The sequence below is a fragment of the Mus musculus genome, chromosome Y (assembly GCF_000001635.26).
Source record: "Mus musculus strain C57BL/6J chromosome Y, GRCm38.p6 C57BL/6J".
NCBI lineage: Eukaryota > Metazoa > Chordata > Mammalia > Rodentia > Muridae > Mus > Mus musculus.
Genome location: NC_000087.7, coordinates 12,524,319 through 12,545,095, shown reverse-complemented (window position 1 = coordinate 12,545,095; position 20,777 = coordinate 12,524,319).

Below are 20,777 nucleotides of genomic sequence, written 5' to 3'. Positions count from 1 at the left end.
CTTGGCACATGCGCAGATTATTTGTTTACCACTTAGAACACAGGATGTCAGCGCCATCTTGTGACGGCGAATGTGGGGGCGGCTCCCAACATCTCCCCCTTTTCTTTTAATAAGAGCAAATAGGCCACCCATATTAATGAGAGTGGAGATAGAGGTCAAATCCCCAGTGTGCAGGTAAAGGAGCCATGTACAGGATTAGCTCTTAGGCTCACAGGCTTTTACCCAGAGCAACCCTGACCTGCTCCCGTGTCGTTTTGCCTGGAGAGAAGGACACTTGGACACTCAACCTTCTTGAAAGATGACATGTCTCCCTAGAATAGGCTCATATATGCCGCAGAGCCTTTCTACTGCAGTGCTTAGCCGTGCAACTCTCTCGGGCTGCTGAAGCACACTCACTCTATCCCGTGCAATGAGACTAGCCTCGTGAGATGTAAGAGCTGAGTGGCCAGCGACCTATTGCCTAAGCATAGATAACCATATATCAGGGGAAGCACCATGTTCTAGAGCTGCAAGCGCCTGGGCAATAACCACCTTGTCTCTCCTAGTTTAGGCCTTAAGCTTACAGACCAACCAAAGAAGCAACACTAATCCACAGCAAAGTGTATCTCCAAATAATATCAATCCCACCCATTCTTTAAAGAAGGAAAATGCTGAGGAGATCCAATTGGGTAATCCTTTGGTCAGGGACAGGTCCAAGCGCGTGGAGTTGACCTGAAGTCTCAATTCCCGAAGGATCTGTTCAAATTCAGCCGTCCAATTCTGTAACATATACTGAAAAAGACTTTTTGACAAATTAGCTGCCCTAGTAAATTTAACATACTGAATGGAAATAACACACAATCCCGGAAACTTTTGTTCACATCCTAGCTGAGTTATTTGTCATAATACATCTAGTTGTATCTGGACAAGATCTATGAGTTGATTAACCAGCATGAGACCTCTCTGTATCTTGACATTAGCTGAGGCCTGTTTATCTATGACTGTAGTCACTGAGGCTGACAAAGTGTTAATGGTGTCAGTCTGCTGGACCTGTCTAGACAGAGCCAAAGCTGTCTGAATTAAGGCCAAACCCAGTTCCTAGTTAGTGGTAAAAAAGCAGGAGAATACTTGAGCATTATACATCACCGTCATTAGGAGTGGAAATGTCGACATTATCTCCCAACGCTGCTCTCTCTTTATTATTGACGCCCTGGACATCACCAAGACGAGGGACATCAGTATTCCCTTGGTCAGTCTGGATTTTTCGGGTGAGTCTTTCTGGTATCCAAAATGGGTTGTCTTCATTCTGTGGGAAAACACAAACCGCTCCCCTGGATCTTATCAAAATAGGATCCGGGCCATACCATTTATTATCAAGAACATTTTTCCATTTAACCATCTCATTGGGCCTATCTGGCTCTGAACAATGACGTTCAGCCGCAGTATGGCCATGAGCATCAATATTTAAAAAATTGAGTGTAAAGAGTGCCATAGACACAGACACTCTTGGTGCTCGGGGTAAAGTCTCCTCAATTCCCCTCTTCTGTTTTATAAGATAGGCTTTGAGGGTGCGATGCGCACGCTCAACAATACCCTGTCCTTGAGGGTTGTATGGAAGTCCAGTCAGGTGGGTTACGTCCATCTGACGGCAGAACTGCTGAAATTTTTGAGACGTATAAGCTGGTCCATTATCAGTCTTAAGGAGTTTGGGTTTCCCCCAAGCACTCCATGCCTCAAGACAATGTTGAATCACATGTGAGGCTTTTTCTCCGGTTAACGGAGAAGCAAACATGATGCCAGAACATGTGTCAATGGACACATGGAGAAATTGAAGTTTTCCAAAGGAAGAAACATGTGTAACATCCATTTGCCAGACCTGTAGAGGTCGAATACCACGTGGGTTAATTCCCACATGAGGAACTGGCAAGAACTCACAGCAGCTTTGACATTGAGTAACAATGTCACGGGCTTCTTTTCTTGTCAAGGAGAAACGACTGCGTAATGTTTCAGCCGTCACATGAAAATTGTTATGAAAATTTCTTGCAGCCTCTACCAGGGATGATAGGGCAGCAGCCACCACTTTAGTGGCCTTATCTGCCAAATCATTTCCCAGAGCCATGGGGCCAGGTAGGACTGAATGGGCTCTAACATGAGTAATATAAACAGGAAATCTTCTAGATAACAAAACTAATTGTATCTGTTGAAAAATATTGGCAACTCTACTGGAAGGCTTAATCACTCCAGCCACTTCTAAAAGATTTACTGCATTAACCACATAACAGGAATCTGACACAATATTAAGGGGTTCTAAAAAGGTTTTTAAAACTTCTAAAACCACTAAACATTCTACCACTTGAGGTGAATTTTCATTATATTGTTTGGATACCACTTTACCATTAGCCACATAGGCACCTATGCCAGTTTTTGATCCATCAGTATATACCACAATCCCATTTTTAAGTGGGTTTCTTACTGTTATTTGTGGAAACACAACAGATTGATTTTGGGCAAACTGTAAAATTGGATGTTTTGGATAATGGTTATCTATTTGTCCTGAAAAGGAGGTAACTAAAACTGCCCAATCATTAGATGTGGCTGCCAAGGTTTGAACCTGTGCAGTGGTATAAGGTACAATTAAAAGATATGGACTTCGCCCAAAGTGGGTGATTGCTGCTTTTAGGCCTTTAAGGGCAAGCTGTGCAATTGCATCAGGATACCAATCTATTATTTTAGCTGGGGATACGTTTGGATGGATCCACAACAATGGCCCATTCTGCCACAAAACTGCGGTTGGCAATTGTGCTGTCTTAAAGACACACAAACTGAAAGGCTGCGAATCCTCAATACGTTGTAATTGTGCATTCTGTAAGGCTTTTTCCACCTTTTGTAAGGCCTGGTTAGCAGCTAGAGTAAGAGCCCTAGGGGAGGAGATATGAGGATCTCCTTCTAAAATACCAAACAAAGGCCTTAACTCAGCGGAAGGAATCTTTAAAAATTTTTCCCAAAGGAGGAAATATGCGTGACATCCGTTTGCCAGACCTGTAATGGCCTGACGCCACGAGGGTTTACCCCTACGTGAGTAGATAAAATTTGACAACAATCTAAAGGCATTATTAAGTAATCAGAATCATTTTTAGTAGAACCAATCCCTCTTGCAGCTCTAGGAATACCAGAGGAAGAAAAAACAGCCATGTAGGCTTGGCAAAATTATTAGTTGAGCTATTTTGTCCCTTTGTGATATAGAAAAGACAACTTGAGGACAAGAACAGAGAACCTGAAGTTTCCCTTTATAATCTTGATCTACAACTCCAGGGTGGACAATAAGACTTTGTAGGCTGCAAGAGCCTGCCTCTGTCATTATTGTCCAGTGGCTTTACCTGCTCGGGAGAGCGCCTTCCAGGCCCTAATAGCCTTTTCATCTGATTCAGAACTATTAAGAACTGGCTCCTTGAGCTCACCTAGTGATGAGTATAGGCTCCTTCTCCTAGAGACCTCCGCTAATTGATCTTTTTTCTTTTCTTTTTCCTTCTCCTTCCTTCTAATCTCTCCCCAGGTATTCTTACCTGACCTAAACTTTTCCTCGGGTTCAAGACCCTTGGAAAGGCCTGTATACTTATTTTGTGAACCATATTTTCTCTTTGCTCCTATTCTCTCTCCCCGCTTTACTTCTGATAGATTGTCCTGAACTTCATCCAGAATCCGCCCTGCCTTAACCACTTGATAACATGTGAAAAGGAACAAAAGGGCTCCTAACACTAGAAAAAATTCAAGGCCAAACATACCTTGTAAAGCCATTTTCCACTTTACTTCTGATAGACTGTCTTGAATTTCCTTAGAAAGTTCAAGACCAGACTTACCTTGTAAAGCTGTACTCACTGGTACTCTGTTCCCCCAGCTGAAAAGTTCTGAATTCATGCAGTTGAATCCTTCTTAACAGTCTGTTTTACGGGAACCTTTATTACCGCGACCCGCAGTTCTGGTTCTGGAATGAGGGATCTTCCTTGCGCCGGTGATGGTAATTTTCGTCCCAGGTTTTCTCTTCCCGGGGTTTTCTCGTCCCGGATTTCAGCACCAATTCTTAATAGCGTTCTCACGCCCGGCCAGGAAGAACACAACAAACCAAAATCTTCTGCGGCAAAACTTTATTGCTTACATCTTCAGGAGCCAGGAGCGCAAACCCCCAGCCCCAAAAGCGAAAGCCACCCCAATAACGAAACCGAAACCCCTTCCCTATTTAGGAGAGTTATATTTCGCCTAGGACGCATCACTCCCTGATTGGCTGCAGCCCATGGCCGAGCTGACGTTCACGGGAAAGGCAGAGTACAAGTAGTCGTAAAATACCCTTGGCACATGCGCAGATTATTTGTTTACCACTTAGAACACAGGATGTCAGCGCCATCTTGTGACGGCGAATGTGGGGGCGGCTCCCAACATCCAATCAAAGTAATCAAAAGTTGGGACTTATCCCTACAGCTGCATATGTAGCAGAGGATGGACTAGTAAGTCATCAATGGGAGGAGAGACACTTGTTCTTGTAAAGTTCCTATGACCAAGTTTTGGGAATGCCTGGGCCAGGAGTTGGGAGGGGGTTTGTTGGAGAGCAGGGAGAGAGGGGAGAGGACTGGGATTTTTGGAGGGGAAAATAGAAAAAGGAATAACATTTGTAATGTAAAAAAATAAAAATAAAAAAGAGAATGAAATAAATTATTTGTAGTATTCTTGAAATAAATTCAAGTTTTGCAAACATATTATTGGAACAATGTTCAGGTATTTTCCGGTGGCAAAATCATAACAAGTTATTATTTATCAACATATTGTGACTACAGTGCCAAGAGTAGTTATATGTGTTGCTAAAACTCAGGTATAGGAATATATAGATATAGGTAAAATTTCAAATGAGGTATATAAAATCTCTTAGAAAAGACTTCTTCCATTTCAGGTGACTAGGTAAAAGTCTAGTGAACTGCGTGACACACAATTAATGCCCAACACTGAATATGCAATAACCTTCAGAAAGAGACTCCTCTGAAATAATTATGTCATCTTCTTCATCATCAAAGTCCAAAAGTAATAAGTAATCTTCCTTTGGAATCACCATCATTTTCTTAAGAGCCGTTCTTCTCTTAAAACCTATAATGTCTTCTTCGTTAAAAAATAAATGGAAAAAAAAAGAAAAAAAAATCTTAGTAATCTGGATCTAAAGGTATCATTTAAGTAGTTAAAAATATCAAAAAGTGAAATAATTATATGCACTTCCTCTTTCCAGTTCCTCCATGTATCCCACTTATCATGTTCCTCTCCCTCACAACATTGTTTTAAAATCTTCTTTAACTTACTTCTTTAAAAAAATCCTTTAGTACCAAAGTTAACAATATTTCATATCTCAGTTTAAATAAGGGGAAAAAGGCCAGCCTTAAATATGTGAGACTTCTTAACTATCCAAAGACGATGAGCAAAACGTATTTGCATTTAACTTCTGAGTCATCTGAATCTTTTTCCTAATTCCCACAGATTCTTTTTAAACAAAACATTAGCAATTTTGTTTATCAGTGTGTCTCAGTCTTTAAATAAACTCACACTGCTCTCAAGATAGATAATGAACATGGTAACTGTATATTCATATCAAGAAGACCCAAAGCTCCCTCTACAATAAACACCCACCAGCACCAGCACCCACATAGAAAGACTTTATATTGGAGAAAGCAGGGTTTTAGGAAAGCCTAGGTTTTCAAATATCTGGAGATTGTAAGTTCAAGGCCAGCCCAAACCAAGACAGCCTGAGCTACAAATGAAGATCCCATCCTACAGAAGGAAAACTGAGAGGAAAGGCTGATCTCCGTAATGCAAGTCTTTAATAGAAATACTTGGGGAATGAGAAGAGAGGATCTGTTTTCAAAATCCATCTTAGATGACTTCTGCATTGTCTGCTCTTCTTCTTTTCATTTATTCTTCCTATGCCACTCTCCTGTCTGCAGTGTCAATACAGTCTCTACCAAAGGAATACACACTAGAGAAGACAGTGAGGGTAGAGGAATGCTCAGTGTGTTTCTAATAGATTTTGGACTACACACAGGAAAAGTGCCAATTTCGAACCTAAGGCCTCTTACATCACATAGGACAATCGCCAAGACTCCTCACCAATGGCACCCTGATCCCCTGACCTCCAGTCCTGCAGCTGGCTCTCTGATCCTCTCCCTAGGACCCAAGCTTGTGTCCTCCAAAGGTTTACAATCCTCTAAGCCCCTGTCCTGTTCAATCCTGATCAATGAATATGATCCTCCTCCTTCATTTAACACTCAGAAGCCATAGGAAATGCCGATCGGGAGGCTTTTCTTCACATAGTGGCCTCTTGGGACTGAGATTTCCCAACAGTCACACATCCATTAACAGTCCAAAAACCCTGATCAGAGCTGGTTATCACTTCCAGGTCATTCAGAAGTGAACTCCTTCACAACCGCACCCTTCCTTGCTTGGCTGCTCAATGGGAAAAACAAAAACAAAAACAAAAACAAAAACAAAGCAAAATAAAAAGAAAAACAAAACAAAGCAAAACAAAAACAAAAAACAAAACAAAAGCAAAACAAATAAAAAACAAAACAATAACAAAAACAAAAACAAAAAAACAAAACAAAACAAAAAGAAACAAACAAACAAACAAAACGTTATCAGGAGAGACCCAGATGTAGTACTCTGAGAACCCTTTGTGATGCCAGATCGAGAAAACAGGTCTCATCCAGGGATTTCACTGTTTGGTTGAATATACCCTGTGTATGCTGTCATGGAGTACCAGGCACCATTGATTGGAAGGTAGTTTTCAGGAGGTGGAAATGAGCTATCATCTTTAAGACAAATGATTTCCAGTTTCTAGGTTGATAAGCATTTACAGACTTGAAAAAAACATGAACAAATGTGTAACATGAAAGTACTGGAAATGGCACTATTAATTTCAACTGTAAAATGTTTTGTTATTTATTTATGTGCATAAAAATTAAAATGTGTAAACTTTTTCTGTATGTACATACCCACAACAGAAGAGTCCATGCTGTCCTAATAGATCAGAAGAGAACATCCAGATTCTCTACAATCCCTGGTAAACTCCCACCTCCACCTTCCTAGTACTGAGCTTGATTACAAGAGTGTGCTAGGATGTGCAGGCCCTCTCTCCCTCACTTATGTGCTAGGCTGCCCAGCCCCTTTTTCTCCCTTATGTGCTAGAGTGCTCATGCCCTCTCTCTCACTTATGCATCTATGGCCTACAGAGGTTGAAAGAGAGCAGTGATTCTCTAAAAATGTGGCTGTGCATAAATTGTAAGCCACTATGTGGGTTCATTGTGTCCGGTCCTCTTCATAGAACAGGTGCTTTTTGTTTGTTTGTTTGTTTGTTTGTTTGTTTTATTATTTTTTTGAGAGAGGGTTTCTCTGTGTAGACCTGGCTGTTCTGGAACTCACTCTTTATACCAAGCTGGTCTCGAACTCAGAAATTTTTGGCCTCTGCCACCGAAGTGATGGGATTAAAGGCATAAACCACCACTGCCCAAACAACAGTTGCTCTTATCAGCTAATTTTTTTTCCAGTTTTCAACTAATCTAGTTTGTACTTCATTTATCTTTAGGGCATTTCTCCCATTTACTTTCAAGTTGGAGGGTGTTTCCACAGGATCAGGGATCCAAAGTGGGATCCGTGCCACAATGGCACGGGTGTTTATTGTTACATCCAAACATTGAGAAATCCAACAAGAATCATTGGAACAGACTTCAAATGAATCACTTGAAGAATATAAACAAGAAAGGGGGTAAACACAGATTGGGGTTGATGGATAATTAATCTGGTTTACCAAAGTTTTATTGAACCCAGTGATCTCTACACTGATATTAGTATATCCATAAGAGTCCTGGGAGGCATCATGTATTCTCCAATGCTGAGCAAATCTTGAGATGCCAGTAAAAGAAGCCTTTACAACTGCTCCTCCCTGGATAAAAATCAAAGGATTGAGTTCTGTACAACTGCCATTGACTCCACAAAGTACCCACTTGTGAAAGGGATGCATTCTAAAGTCCTGTATGAAAAATCTCTTTTTCATAACAAATTACTTCTCTGGGTCATCTATCATGTTGGAAGAAAAGGAAAAAGTTTTACTCTGATATGCCAAACAAGTGATGGATGATCGATAATCAGACCAAGACAGGATCAGCCCTTCGTCTTCCAAGTTACAATGAGGGGCTATTTTTGGTTAGTGGGGACGTTCTTTGTCTGAAAAGTTAGGTGGTAGAAATGTACCATTAACCAAATTGCCTCCTCCCAAAAAGTCCGATTTATAAAGGTTATATCTACTTTGGAAGTATCTTGGGTTGTGCTAACCCAACCTCCTCGGTGCTCATTAAACCTCCCTAAAGCTCAGGCTGGGAGGTTGATACAATTTCCTGGTCCATTAATTTGAAAACATAAAGAATCCTGTTCTAGTAAGGAGTGATTTTCTCCTAATGGTGCTCAGGTGGGATCATAGGGTAAATATGGCAAATCCACTGTTTTATTAGTAGTAAAGAATTTTGGAAAAACTATAGCATCATGGCTAACTGACATTGGTCTAGGGAAAGTTGAGAGAATAGCACATCTCTGTTCACCCATTATACTAGGAACCTGACACAAGTTCAGCATTGTCAGGATCAGCAAGAGTCCTCGGGAGATCAGCATCTTCTGCACCATCCTTGATGAATATCCTGTGGGTGAGTCGTTTCAGCAGCGAAAATGGGTTGTCTTCACTCTGTTTAAAAACACAAACAGCTTCCCAGGATCTGATTAAGTTAAAATCCGGGCCTTTCCACAGACCAGTTAAAACATCCTTCCGTTTGACCATTTCTTTTGGTCTATCAGGGTCTTAGCTATGTCGCTCAGCTGCAGAACGTCCCTGCTCGTCAAGATTCAAAATATTAAGTGTAAAGAGTGACATAGATACCGCTACTCTTGGCACTGAGGGCAGAGTCTCATCAACTCCTCCTTTTTGTTTTATAAGATAAGACTTGAGTGTGTGGTGGGCACGTTCCACAATGCCTTGTCCTTGAGGATTATAAGGAAGGCCAGTCAAGTGAGTGACATCCATTTGATGACAAAGTTGTTGAAATTTAGTAGAAGTATATGCTACCCCATTATCCGTTTTAAGAATTGTGGCCTTGCCCCAGCACTCCATACTTCTGGGCAGTGCTGTAAAACATGAGAGGCTTTTTCCCCTGTTAAAGGTGTGGCAAACATTACACCATTGCAGGTGTCAAAGGAAACATGTAAGTACTGATTTCTCCCAAAGGAGGAAATATGAGTGTCATCAATTTGCCATACTTGTAATGGCCTCATGCCTCGAGGGTTTACCCCTACATGAGGAGTAGGTAAAAATTGACAACTACCTATGCACATAAGGCAGAGGTTCACTAGGACACTGAAGCTGACAATCCGGAGGCCGAGCAGCAAGCTGGCTTTCACCAGTCGTTGTTGGACTTTTTCTGCACTGAGTAGCTTGCATTTTATCTTGCAGGTACCTTTCTCCCTTATAATGAACTGCTTCCTCCTCCAAGTCTGTTTCTTCAGAGGAGCTAAGTCCTTCATCAGATTCTGAGCTACTAAGAGCTAGCTGCTTAAACTCATCTAGTGGCAGGTAGAGGCTCCTTTCCTTATGTGCCTCTCCAGCTGGATCTCCCTTCTTCTCTCCCTTTCCATCCCTTTTCTAATCTCTCCCAAGGCATTCTTTTTTTTTTATATATTTTCCTCGGACTCAAGGCCCATGAAAAGGCCTAAATTACCCTGAGCAAGCATACCATGATGCCACATGGTCTTTCTCTGTGACAAATCCCTCTAAGGTCTTAGTGGCGCATTTTAGGCCACACTGCTTCAGCACCGAGTGTAAGGCCACTATTATAGAATGCGAGATTCTCATACTGCCGGTGTACAGTCCTGACTGTGACTGAAAATGGACGCTGTCCAGGCACTGTCCAGTCCTGACCGTGACTGAAACTGTTCGCTGTCCAGGCGCTGTCCAGGCCTGACCGCGACTAAGAACCAGTCAGCAGTGGAAGCAGTGGAAGCAAAACGAAACTGAAAGGAAAAGTGCAATCGCTGTGCAAACAATCAAAAGGGTGTCTAACTCTGGAGAAATTTCAAAACTGTATGTACCTTGCTGAGCCTTTCATCCCACAGTTCTGATTCCGCCCCGTGAACAAGGGATCTTCCTTGCGCAGGTGTGATGGTATAAAGTTCCCGGGTTCCTAGATGCCACTTATTGCATCCCACTCGACCGGCAAGAAAGAAGCAACAAACCAGAATCTTCTGTGGCAAAAGATTTATTGCTTACTCATCAGGAAGACCATGAACCGGGAAAATGGCGCTGCTTATATAGCCAACAGCATGACGTTTCAGCACCTGATGTGAAGTGACAGCTCCTGATTCGTTGCTTGCCCATCACCCCACTATTATGTCCCGAGAATGGGCAGTGACTAGGAGTGAGTTCACTCTTGCACCTGTGTACAAGGCTTCTTTACTAGTTAGGCGCAGGGGAGGCCAGCACCATCTTATAATGGACATTGCTCGTGGCACGCACGGCTCTTCTCAGTGATTGCTTGCGGCATGCATGCGATTGCTCAGGGCATGGAACTACACAGCCGTCTATATAAAAATTAAAATGTAATTAAGGATAAAAGTGATACAGGAGAAATGGGTAACAATTCAAGGAGGAGAAGATAGGGATGAATTTGCTAAAACTCATTTATGTGTATGTAGAAAGTTCTTACCCAACAAATTTAAAACAAAGTAAGAAAGTAAGTAAGTAAATAAATAAATAGACAAATATATATGTATGCACGTGCATATCCGATTGGTGTGTGTGTGTGTGTGTGTGTGTGCGTGTGTGTGTATGTGCATATAAGCTTGTAGGTATGTCGCACCTGTGACTAGAGGAATGCAATCATGCAGAAGCTTTCTTTATGTCCTATGACACAGTGTGTTGATTAGAATATCTTTTGCCCAGGGATGTGGCATTATTACAAGGTGTTGGCTTGTTAGAGGAAGTGTATCATTGTGTAGGCTTGCTTTTGTGTAGTGCTCAATCTCTGCTCAGAGACAAAAATCGATCCTCTTCCTTGCTACCTGTGGCCACAAGCTTCCTCCTTGTAGCCTTCAGACTAAGATATAGACCACTTAGTTCCTTCCCCAGCACCTCCTCTACCGGGGTGCTGCCATGCTTCCTACCAAGAAAATAATGTACTGACCCTCTGAAACTGTAAGACAACCTCATTTAAATTTTCCTTATAAGAGTTGCCTGAGTCATGATGTCTCCTCACATCAATGAAACCCTATGGAACATAGGCAGTATGTTAGACTGATTTTTAATGCTTACAAGGTAATTGCAACCAGACTGCAAGCACAAAGTAAAGATGATGAATGAGTTGCTGTATTTTTTTTCTCCATCTACCCAAGGGACTTCAGACACTCCCCGATATGCTGGACTGCACCTGGATCTTACTACATCACAAGAGGTGTCCCCATTATCTTTGAGATCTGAGCAAGGAACTGTGGGACCTTTCTCAAGGTCTGTGGGAACTTTGCCTCCCACTCCAGGACCTTTAGTGTCCACCCAAATCACTCGGATCTGATCAGAAGCCTCTGAGAATTTCCTCCTCTTCACCAGGAACTCTAGGCTCTTCATCTTCCATAGAGCCTTCTGGACATTCCCTTTCTGACCAAGCGTCTCTAAATCTGTCCACACCTAGGCAAGGGAGTATACAAACTGTGCCGTCTTCTCCAAAGACTGTGCAACATCCAACTTATTGCCAGAAATGTATGAGGTTTTCTCCCCTTTCTGAACCTTCTGGACAAAGATCCCAACTTTCCTCAAGGGATATTGGGCCGTTACTACCTAGCCAGAAATCTCAAAAATCCATTTGATATTCACCAGCAGATGGGTAACACTCACCATCTGTACTAGGATCTCAGTAGCATCCTCTATCTAGTAAAGACTCTCAAGGATATGTGCTATCCTCTCAAAAGTGTAAGGACTTTTCCACAGCTGCAGAGGGGATTTTGCCTGTGCAAAGTTCTTTGTCATCCACACGAAGAAATCTAGAACCTCCCGTAGATTCCACAGGGATATTGGTCATGGGACAATGTAAACACACAGAGACTATCTCGGGCCCTTTGCCTCTAGTGAGGCAGAATACTGAATCTTCTACATATGCTTTGCCTACTATAGGACCTTTGCCACCATCACATCAAGAACCTGGTACACATTCATCTTTTACTCAAGGAGGTGCAGAAACATTCCCATCTAGTCCCGGGAACCTTGCACATTTGCAATCATCCCAGGGGCCTCTGACACATTCCATCTCAGCCCAGGCAATGACTCATATCTCTGGATCTGCTGAAGGGGCTCTACTGCATTCAGCTCCTTCCCCAGCAGTTTCAGAAACAAATGAATATTCTCCTTCTACCTGAGGGACTTCAGACACTTCCAGATGTGCTGAACTGCACCTGGATCATACTACATTATTACAGGTGTCACCATCATCTTTGAGATCTGAGCAAGGATCTCTGGGACCTTGCATACCTGAAGGGCCTAAATCTAAGGAAACAACTGTAGGGTTTTATGCATCTGTTCAGGTTACTAGGGGTCATTCCTTATTGGCACAAGCCAAAGTAGGAAAGTCCATGTCTGCAAGGTAGACAGTGGGAACTTTGCCTCCCACTCCAGGACCTTTAGGGTCCACCCAAATCACTCGGGTGGTCTCAAAGTCTTTGCCATCTGATCAGAAGCCTCTGGGAATTTCTTCCTCTTTACCAGGAACTCTAAGCTCTTCATCTTCCATAGAGACTTCTGGAAATTCCCTTTCTGACGAAGGGTCTCTAAAACTCTCCACAACTAAGCAAGGGGGTGTAAAAACTGTGCCATTTTCTCCAAAGACTGTGCAACATCCAACTTACTGCCAGAAAGGTATGAGATTTTCTCCCCTTTCTGAACCTTCTAGACAAAGATCCCAACTTTCCTCAAGGGACTTTGGGCCATTACTACCTAGCCAGAAATCTCAAAAATCCATTCCATATTCACCAGCATATGTAACACATTCACCATCTGTACTAGGTTCTCAGGAGCATCCTCTATCTAGTAAAGACTCTCAAGGATATGTGCTAACCTCTGAAAAGTGTAAGGACTTTTTCACAGCTGCAGAGGGGACTTTGCCTGTGCTAAGTTCTCTGTCATCCACCCGAAGGAAAATAGAACCTTCGGCAGATTCCTCAGGGATATTGGGCTTGGGGCAATGTAATCACACAGAGACTACCTTGGGCCCTTTGCCTCTAGTGAGGGAGAATACAGAATTTTCTACATCTGCTTTGTCTACTCTAGGAACTTTGCCACCATCACCTCGAGAAACTGATACACATTCATCTTTTACTCAAGGAGGTGCAGAAACATTCCCATCTAGTCCCGGGAACCTTGCACATTTGCAATCATCCCAGGGGCCTCTGACACATTCCATCTCAGCCCAGGCAATGACTCATATCTCTGGATCTGCTGAAGGGGCTCTACTGCATTCAGCTCCTTCCCCAGCAGTTTCAGAAACAAATGAATATTCTCCTTCTACCTGAGGGACTTCAGACACTTCCAGATGTGCTGAACTGCACCTGGATCATACTACATTATTACAGGTGTCACCATCATCTTTGAGATCTGAGCAAGGATCTCTGGGACCTTGCATACCTGAAGGGCCTAAATCTAAGGAAACAACTGTAGGGTTTTATGCATCTGTTCAGGTTACTAGGGGTCATTCCTTATTGGCACAAGCCAAAGTAGGAAAGTCCATGTCTGCAAGGTAGACAGTGGGAACTTTGCCTCCCACTCCAGGACCTTTAGGGTCCACCCAAATCACTCGGGTGGTCTCAAAGTCTTTGCCATCTGATCAGAAGCCTCTGGGAATTTCTTCCTCTTTACCAGGAACTCTAAGCTCTTCATCTTCCATAGAGACTTCTGGAAATTCCCTTTCTGACGAAGGGTCTCTAAAACTCTCCACAACTAAGCAAGGGGGTGTAAAAACTGTGCCATTTTCTCCAAAGACTGTGCAACATCCAACTTACTGCCAGAAAGGTATGAGATTTTCTCCCCTTTCTGAACCTTCTAGACAAAGATCCCAACTTTCCTCAAGGGACTTTGGGCCATTACTACCTAGCCAGAAATCTCAAAAATCCATTCCATATTCACCAGCATATGTAACACATTCACCATCTGTACTAGGTTCTCAGGAGCATCCTCTATCTAGTAAAGACTCTCAAGGATATGTGCTAACCTCTGAAAAGTGTAAGGACTTTTTCACAGCTGCAGAGGGGACTTTGCCTGTGCTAAGTTCTCTGTCATCCACCCGAAGGAAAATAGAACCTTCGGCAGATTCCTCAGGGATATTGGGCTTGGGGCAATGTAATCACACAGAGACTACCTTTGGCCCTTTGCCTCTAGTGAGGGAGAATACAGAATTTTCTACATCTGCTTTGTCTACTCTAGGAACTTTGCCACCATCACCTCGAGAAACTGATACACATTTATCTTTTACTCAAGGAGGTGCAGAAACATTCCCATCTGGTCCTGGGACCCTAGCTCATTTGCAATCAACCCAGGGGCCTCTGACACTTTCCATCTCAGCCCAGGCAATGACTCATATCTCTGGATATGCTGAAGGGGCTCTACTGCATTCAACTCCTTCCCCAACAGTTTCAGAAACAAATGAATATTCTCCATCTACCCAAGGGACTTCAGACACTTTCAGATGTGCTGGACTGCACCTGGATCTTACTACATCACTACAGGTGTCACCATCATCTTTGAGATCTTAGCTAGGAACTCTGGGACCTTTTTCAACTGAAGAATGGCATCTAGAAGTGACTAAATCTAAAGAAACAACTCTAGGGTCTTCCACATCTGCTCAGGGCACTGAGGGGATTTTTTTTATCTGCAGAAGCCACAGTAGGATAGTCCCTGTCTGCATAGGAGACTGTGGGAGCTTTGCTTCCCAATCCAGGACATCTGGGGTCTACACAAAATACTCAGGTGCTACCAGAATCTGTGTCATCCGATCAGATGTCTCTGATCATGTCTCTGGGAATTTGTTTATCTTCACAAGGAACCCTAGGTTCTTCATCTTTCCAAGAGGCTTTTGGACATTTCTGTTTTTCCCAAGGGTATCTAAAACAGCCCATTTCTAAACAGGGGAATACACAAAGTGTTTCATTTGCTCAAGATACTTTGCATCCTCCAACTTCTTGTCAGACAGAAGTAGGATTTTCTCCAACTGCCCATCATTTTGCACAAAGATTCCCAGGTTTCCCAAGGGACACTCGAACTTTCCTACCTAGCCAGAAATCTCAAGAAACCTTTTATCCTACACCATTAGATATAGGACATTGCCCACCTGTACTGTGTGCTCAGGAGCAGCTTGTACCTACTCCAGAGGTTCTAGAAGATTTGTCATCTTTTCAAAAGCACAAGGAATTTTCCAGGGCACAAGAGGGAACTTTGCTCATGCAAAGTTCTTTTTTCCCCAAACAAATAAATCGAGAAAATTCAACAGATGCCACAGGGATATTTGCACAATATGAAAAGTCACACAGTGCTTTAAGCCTTTTTCCACAAGTGAGGCAGGCTGTAGCATCTTCTCAGTCTACTTCGGCAAATCTAGGAACATTGCCACCATCATCTCCAACACCTGGTAGACATTCCTCTTCTGCCCAAGGAGGTGCAAAGACATTCCCAATTGGTCAAGAGTATCTAGCACCTTTGCAATCTGCCCAGGGGCCTCTGAAACTTTCTATCTCAACCCAGACAATGATGAATACATCACAATGCTATGAATGTTCTCATAATCCTCTGGGTCTTTCATCCTCAGAACAAGGGACTCTAGCATCTTCTGATTCTGCTCAAGGAGGTGTGAGTCCCGGTCTCTGCACAAGGGGACCATACATCTGTCCACATGTCCACAAAGGTCTACCCAACATTCTACATCTTCCAAAAGGTTTTCAAGTCCTTCTTTACATACACAAGGTATAGGAACTCAGTCCACATCTACAAACTACACAGTAGAAGACTCCCCATCTTTACCAGTGTGTCAGGGTTATAACCACCCTGCTCAAAATACAGCAAGGATTTTGAGATCTGACCAGGGATCTCTGAGGATTTCAGCAAATACACAGGCTCTGTAGAAACATTGCTGCCTCCCCAGGGGACTCTAGGATATTCATCATTTGCATCAGGAGCACAAAAATTTTCAACAGCTACCCCAGGACATGTGATATCCAATGACTCACCTCTGGAACTTGCAATTTCTGCCCAACTTAGTTCCTCACTTTCTTCCCTAAGCCTTTTGGATCTTCCCTTTCCACAGAAGAGCCTTTAGACCTCTCTAAACCTACAGAGGGACCTTTAACTTCATTCCAGGGACAAAATGAGTCTTTGAATTCTCTACAAGGGGTTCAACAAACAGATCCATCTGCTTCAGATCCTTCAGGATCTATGCATTCTTCCAAAGGACCCATGGTAATTTCTTTATCTGATCGAGGAACACTAGGATCTATATCATCTGCCCTAGAGCCTTTGACATTGTCCCTATCTGCTCAAAGGAATCCAGGACATTTGTTATCTGTTCAAGAAGCTGGAGGCCCTTGGCTGTCTTTATAGGGGAACCTGGAAGTTTGTACCTGTACACATGGCAAGCCAGGAATATCCAATGCTTCACCATGAGCTTTGGAAATTCCAGCCTCTACCATAGTGAGTCTAGGACCTTCTCCATCTGTCCAATTGGATTTGAAAGAGTAACATTCTGTCTTAATGTATCAGAGACCTTCCATGTCTGCCCAAGGTGTACTAGAAACATCAATACCTTCCCAAGGGCTTACAGAAACTTCCTTGTTACCTCAAGAGCCTCCAGGACACTGGTTGGAAAAGGAGGCTTTAGGATATTCACCATCCAATCCAGAAGATCTTGGACTTTCTGATTCTTCCCAGGACACACTAGAAATATGGACATGTATGCAAAATAGTACAGAAATACCATCTGTCACCCAAGAGGTCATAGAATCTTTGTCAGCCACACAAGATTCTCCCAAATTACCAGCTCCTTCACCACGTAGTCCAGAGGCAGAAGAACCTCTAACATATACACAATCCATTTCTAAGAGTTCAGAATCTGTGCCAGGGACTCCAGAAGCTTTGGCATCTGTTTTAGGGTCTCTGTGTCTTTTGAAACCCAATGAAGGTGCTCTGGGTCCTTTAGTATCTGAACAAGGGATCCCGAGAACACCAGCATTTCCCCAGGAAAGTCTAGACCTGCCCAGGGGCCTCTAAAACCTGTGACATCTCACCAAGAAACCATGGATACTTCCTTTTCAACAGAGTTTCAGGGACTGTCCCTTTGTGCAGAAGGGGACATTATTCCTACCCCTCCTCATGAAGATGGATGGAGAAATTTCTCTTATCTCATAAAGAGCCCTAGACGTTTGAAATCTAACCAATGGATATTGAAACATGTCCCAATTCCTGAAAGGGATATCAGATACTGCCTTTCAGAACTTGATGCTTTAAAATGTATCTCTTCTGCCGTAAGTAGCCTCACATCATCCAAGTATGCAGAAAAGGAATCCAGTCCTACCTCTACTCCTCAAAGGAGCATCTCACCCTTAAAATCATCTCAATTGAGTTTCAGATCTAGTATCCTTTGTAAAAAAAGGTCTCAGTCATTCTCCTCCTCCAGGAGATTGCCCCACACCTTCTAAATTGCGGAAAACAAGACCAAGCCCTTCCTCTGTAGATCAAGAGGGCCTGAAATCTGTGTGCTCAAAACATGCGGGCTGGAAACACTGCCATTCTTCCCAAATTTGGGTAAGAGTTTGCAAATTTAAGAAAGAGGTGTAAAGCTTAATACTATGACTAACATAAACTTCGCCACTTCTGATTCTGCTAAAGGAGCCTGCAGATGCTCACCATCTCATGAGGTGGGCCTCAGAAGTCCCCTACCAAGCCAAGGCATTCACAGACCATCTAAGTCTACTGAAACCCCATCAGAAAAAGCCCCTTCTGACCAATGGGACACCAAAGCTTCCAATTCAGAGCATGAGGTTGACAAGCCATCCTCCATCCTTACAGAAGAGTGCATGCGAACCACTCTTTCTCATGAAGACAGCCTCAGTCATCCCACCTTCCTCATGAGATTACCAGACACGCTACTTCTACCAAGAGAAAACAGAGGAAAGCCTCTGTTACCCAAGGAGCCCTGCAAACATCCCCTATATTTCAAGAATGCATTGAGTCATCTCCAGATGGAGACAGTCCCCATAGAGGTGTGCAACACTCATCATCACCACAAGAGGATAATAGCCATTCTTTTTCTACTAAGGAGGACTCAAAACATATTCCTTATGTCCAAGAGGGAGAGAAAACTTCCAGAAGTGCCAAACGGGAGCCCATAGCTTTTGTGCCTATCCTATGGGCATTCATACCTCCAAAAAGGAGTACCACATTCCCTTTTGGAACATTCCCTGTTATGCGAAGATATGACAGACATACAATATCTCAAGCAGAGGATGTGGTATCTGCTCTCTCCTGTCCTTGGAGAGACCCATCATTACAATATGAATTTGGGTTCCCCCTTTGTGAACATTCTGTCCTAGGAGGCCACAAATATACACATCATTTGAAAATCAATCTCAACAGGATCGCACTGCAAAAGGGGAGTTGTAGTTCTTTCCTCTCCCCTAAAAAAGGTGTCGGACCTTCTCAATCAGACCAATGTGGACTCAGACTTTCCAGTTCTCACCAAAGGGACACTGGCTTTGTGATCCCTGTTTCAGAAAGGCTCAGAATGCTTCAGGCTGAAATAGGTGGCCCCTCAAATGCTCCATCTAAGAAACTGGGCCTCACCGGTGCTTTTTATGACAAAAGAGATATCGAAAATGCTCTAGGAGGCTTACGACTTATTCCTTGCTTCTGACATCCTCCTTCTGCCCAGGGACGCACCAGAGCTTCCCAGCCTGCCAAACGGAACATGTAAGGAAGTCCATCTCAAGAGGGTGGCCTGGGCCCTACTCTCTCTTACTCTGGCATTTTCAGTTCATTTTTGATACAGAAGCTGCCCTCATATTTTCCCTTTCTATGCCCCTTATGAACAACATGAATTTAGAACTTTTTCTTTTCATCAACTGTCTATCAAACTTACAATTTCCACTCCTAGCTGCCTCATATGCACATTGAAGCATCATCTATGCCCCTGTGACTAAAAGCACGACAAGAATCCCCTTTCTGATTAAGAGTAGCTCACAATTGTATTCAGAAGAATGTGCTATATAATTTTCAACTCATGGAGAGTATTATGTGATTCTTCTGAACATTGAGGACCTAGACCTACCTACTAGATCTGATCTAGTCCATGAAAAATCCACTCCCTTGATCTAAGGTGCACCAAGTGCTTCTTATTCTGATCCTCTGACCTAATTACCCCTGTCCAAAGATCAGGACCCGGGTTCCTGAAGTCTCAGAGCTTAAGAATAGCCAGCACATTAATAAACCCAGGAAATAGACATTAAGCTGACCAGCAAAAATGAGAAAGCCTTGCCATTTTTAGAAGTAGGCAGCAGATTTATCAGGAGAACTAGCTGGGAAATGTCTCCTAGCACACTGGAGATTGATTAAGCTGTTGCATGGCCTGCATGATATGCGTGTTCTATGTTCCCAGGAAGCCTCAATCATGAAATATTCAGGCCTTCTCTCCTCTCTACATCGACCCTTGATCTTGTACAGATACAATAGTCCATGGCATTTCTACTTTCCCCAACATGGTGTGAAACTTTCTGCCTCTAAAGGATGGCATCTTTTATAGATTGTTTGTGGATACATCAACATTATCACTCTGTCAATGGGTCCTCCAAGTCCTGTTTCTGACACACAAACCTCAGAATTATCCCTTCAGCACCAAGAAGACTCACACTGTCCCCCATGCTTGAAGTGGAGCTTAAATCACTCTCAGTGGCTCAAGGAGTCATCAGGTACACTTTGTCTAAATTAGGAATTCAAAAACACTCCAGGCATTCTTCTCTGGTAAGGTTCAGACCTACAGCTTAAGAACCACAGATCTTCTAAACTATTGTATGGACCAAGGGAACTTCTGATATGCCCATTCTGAACCAGGGATCCTCAGATCATCCCCAGTAGCCTAAGTGACCTTCATCTTACCTTTCTAGAACCAATGTGCTGGGGCTGGAGAGATGGCTCAGCAGTTAAAAGCACTGACTTCTCTTCCACAGGTCCTGAGTTCAATTCTCAGCAATCACTTGTTGTATCACAACCATCTGTCATGGGACCTGATACCACCTTATGGTGTGTCTGAAGACAATGACAGTATACCCACATACATGAAATAGAACCTATGTGACTCACAACTTCCACCAATAACTCAAGGGGGATTCAGATGTAACCCCCGAAATCAAATATGTTAGAAACTCCCCAGTATTGAAGGCAGCATTATCATATGAGAACCAGAAACCTCAGAATTTCGTTAATTTCCCTCAGAATTACCACTTCAGAACAAAGGTGTCACATAGGTCCTCAATAACTGAAGATGCCCTGATACATATGACATGATAAGCAAAGGACTTATCAACAGACCCCAATAACATTTTAAGAAAGCCACAAAGTTGGCTCTTTTACTATCAGCATGCAATAGCATTGATGAAGTTACAATGGGGACTGAGATGTACCCTTCTAGACCCAGGATGATTTATACCTCCAGCAT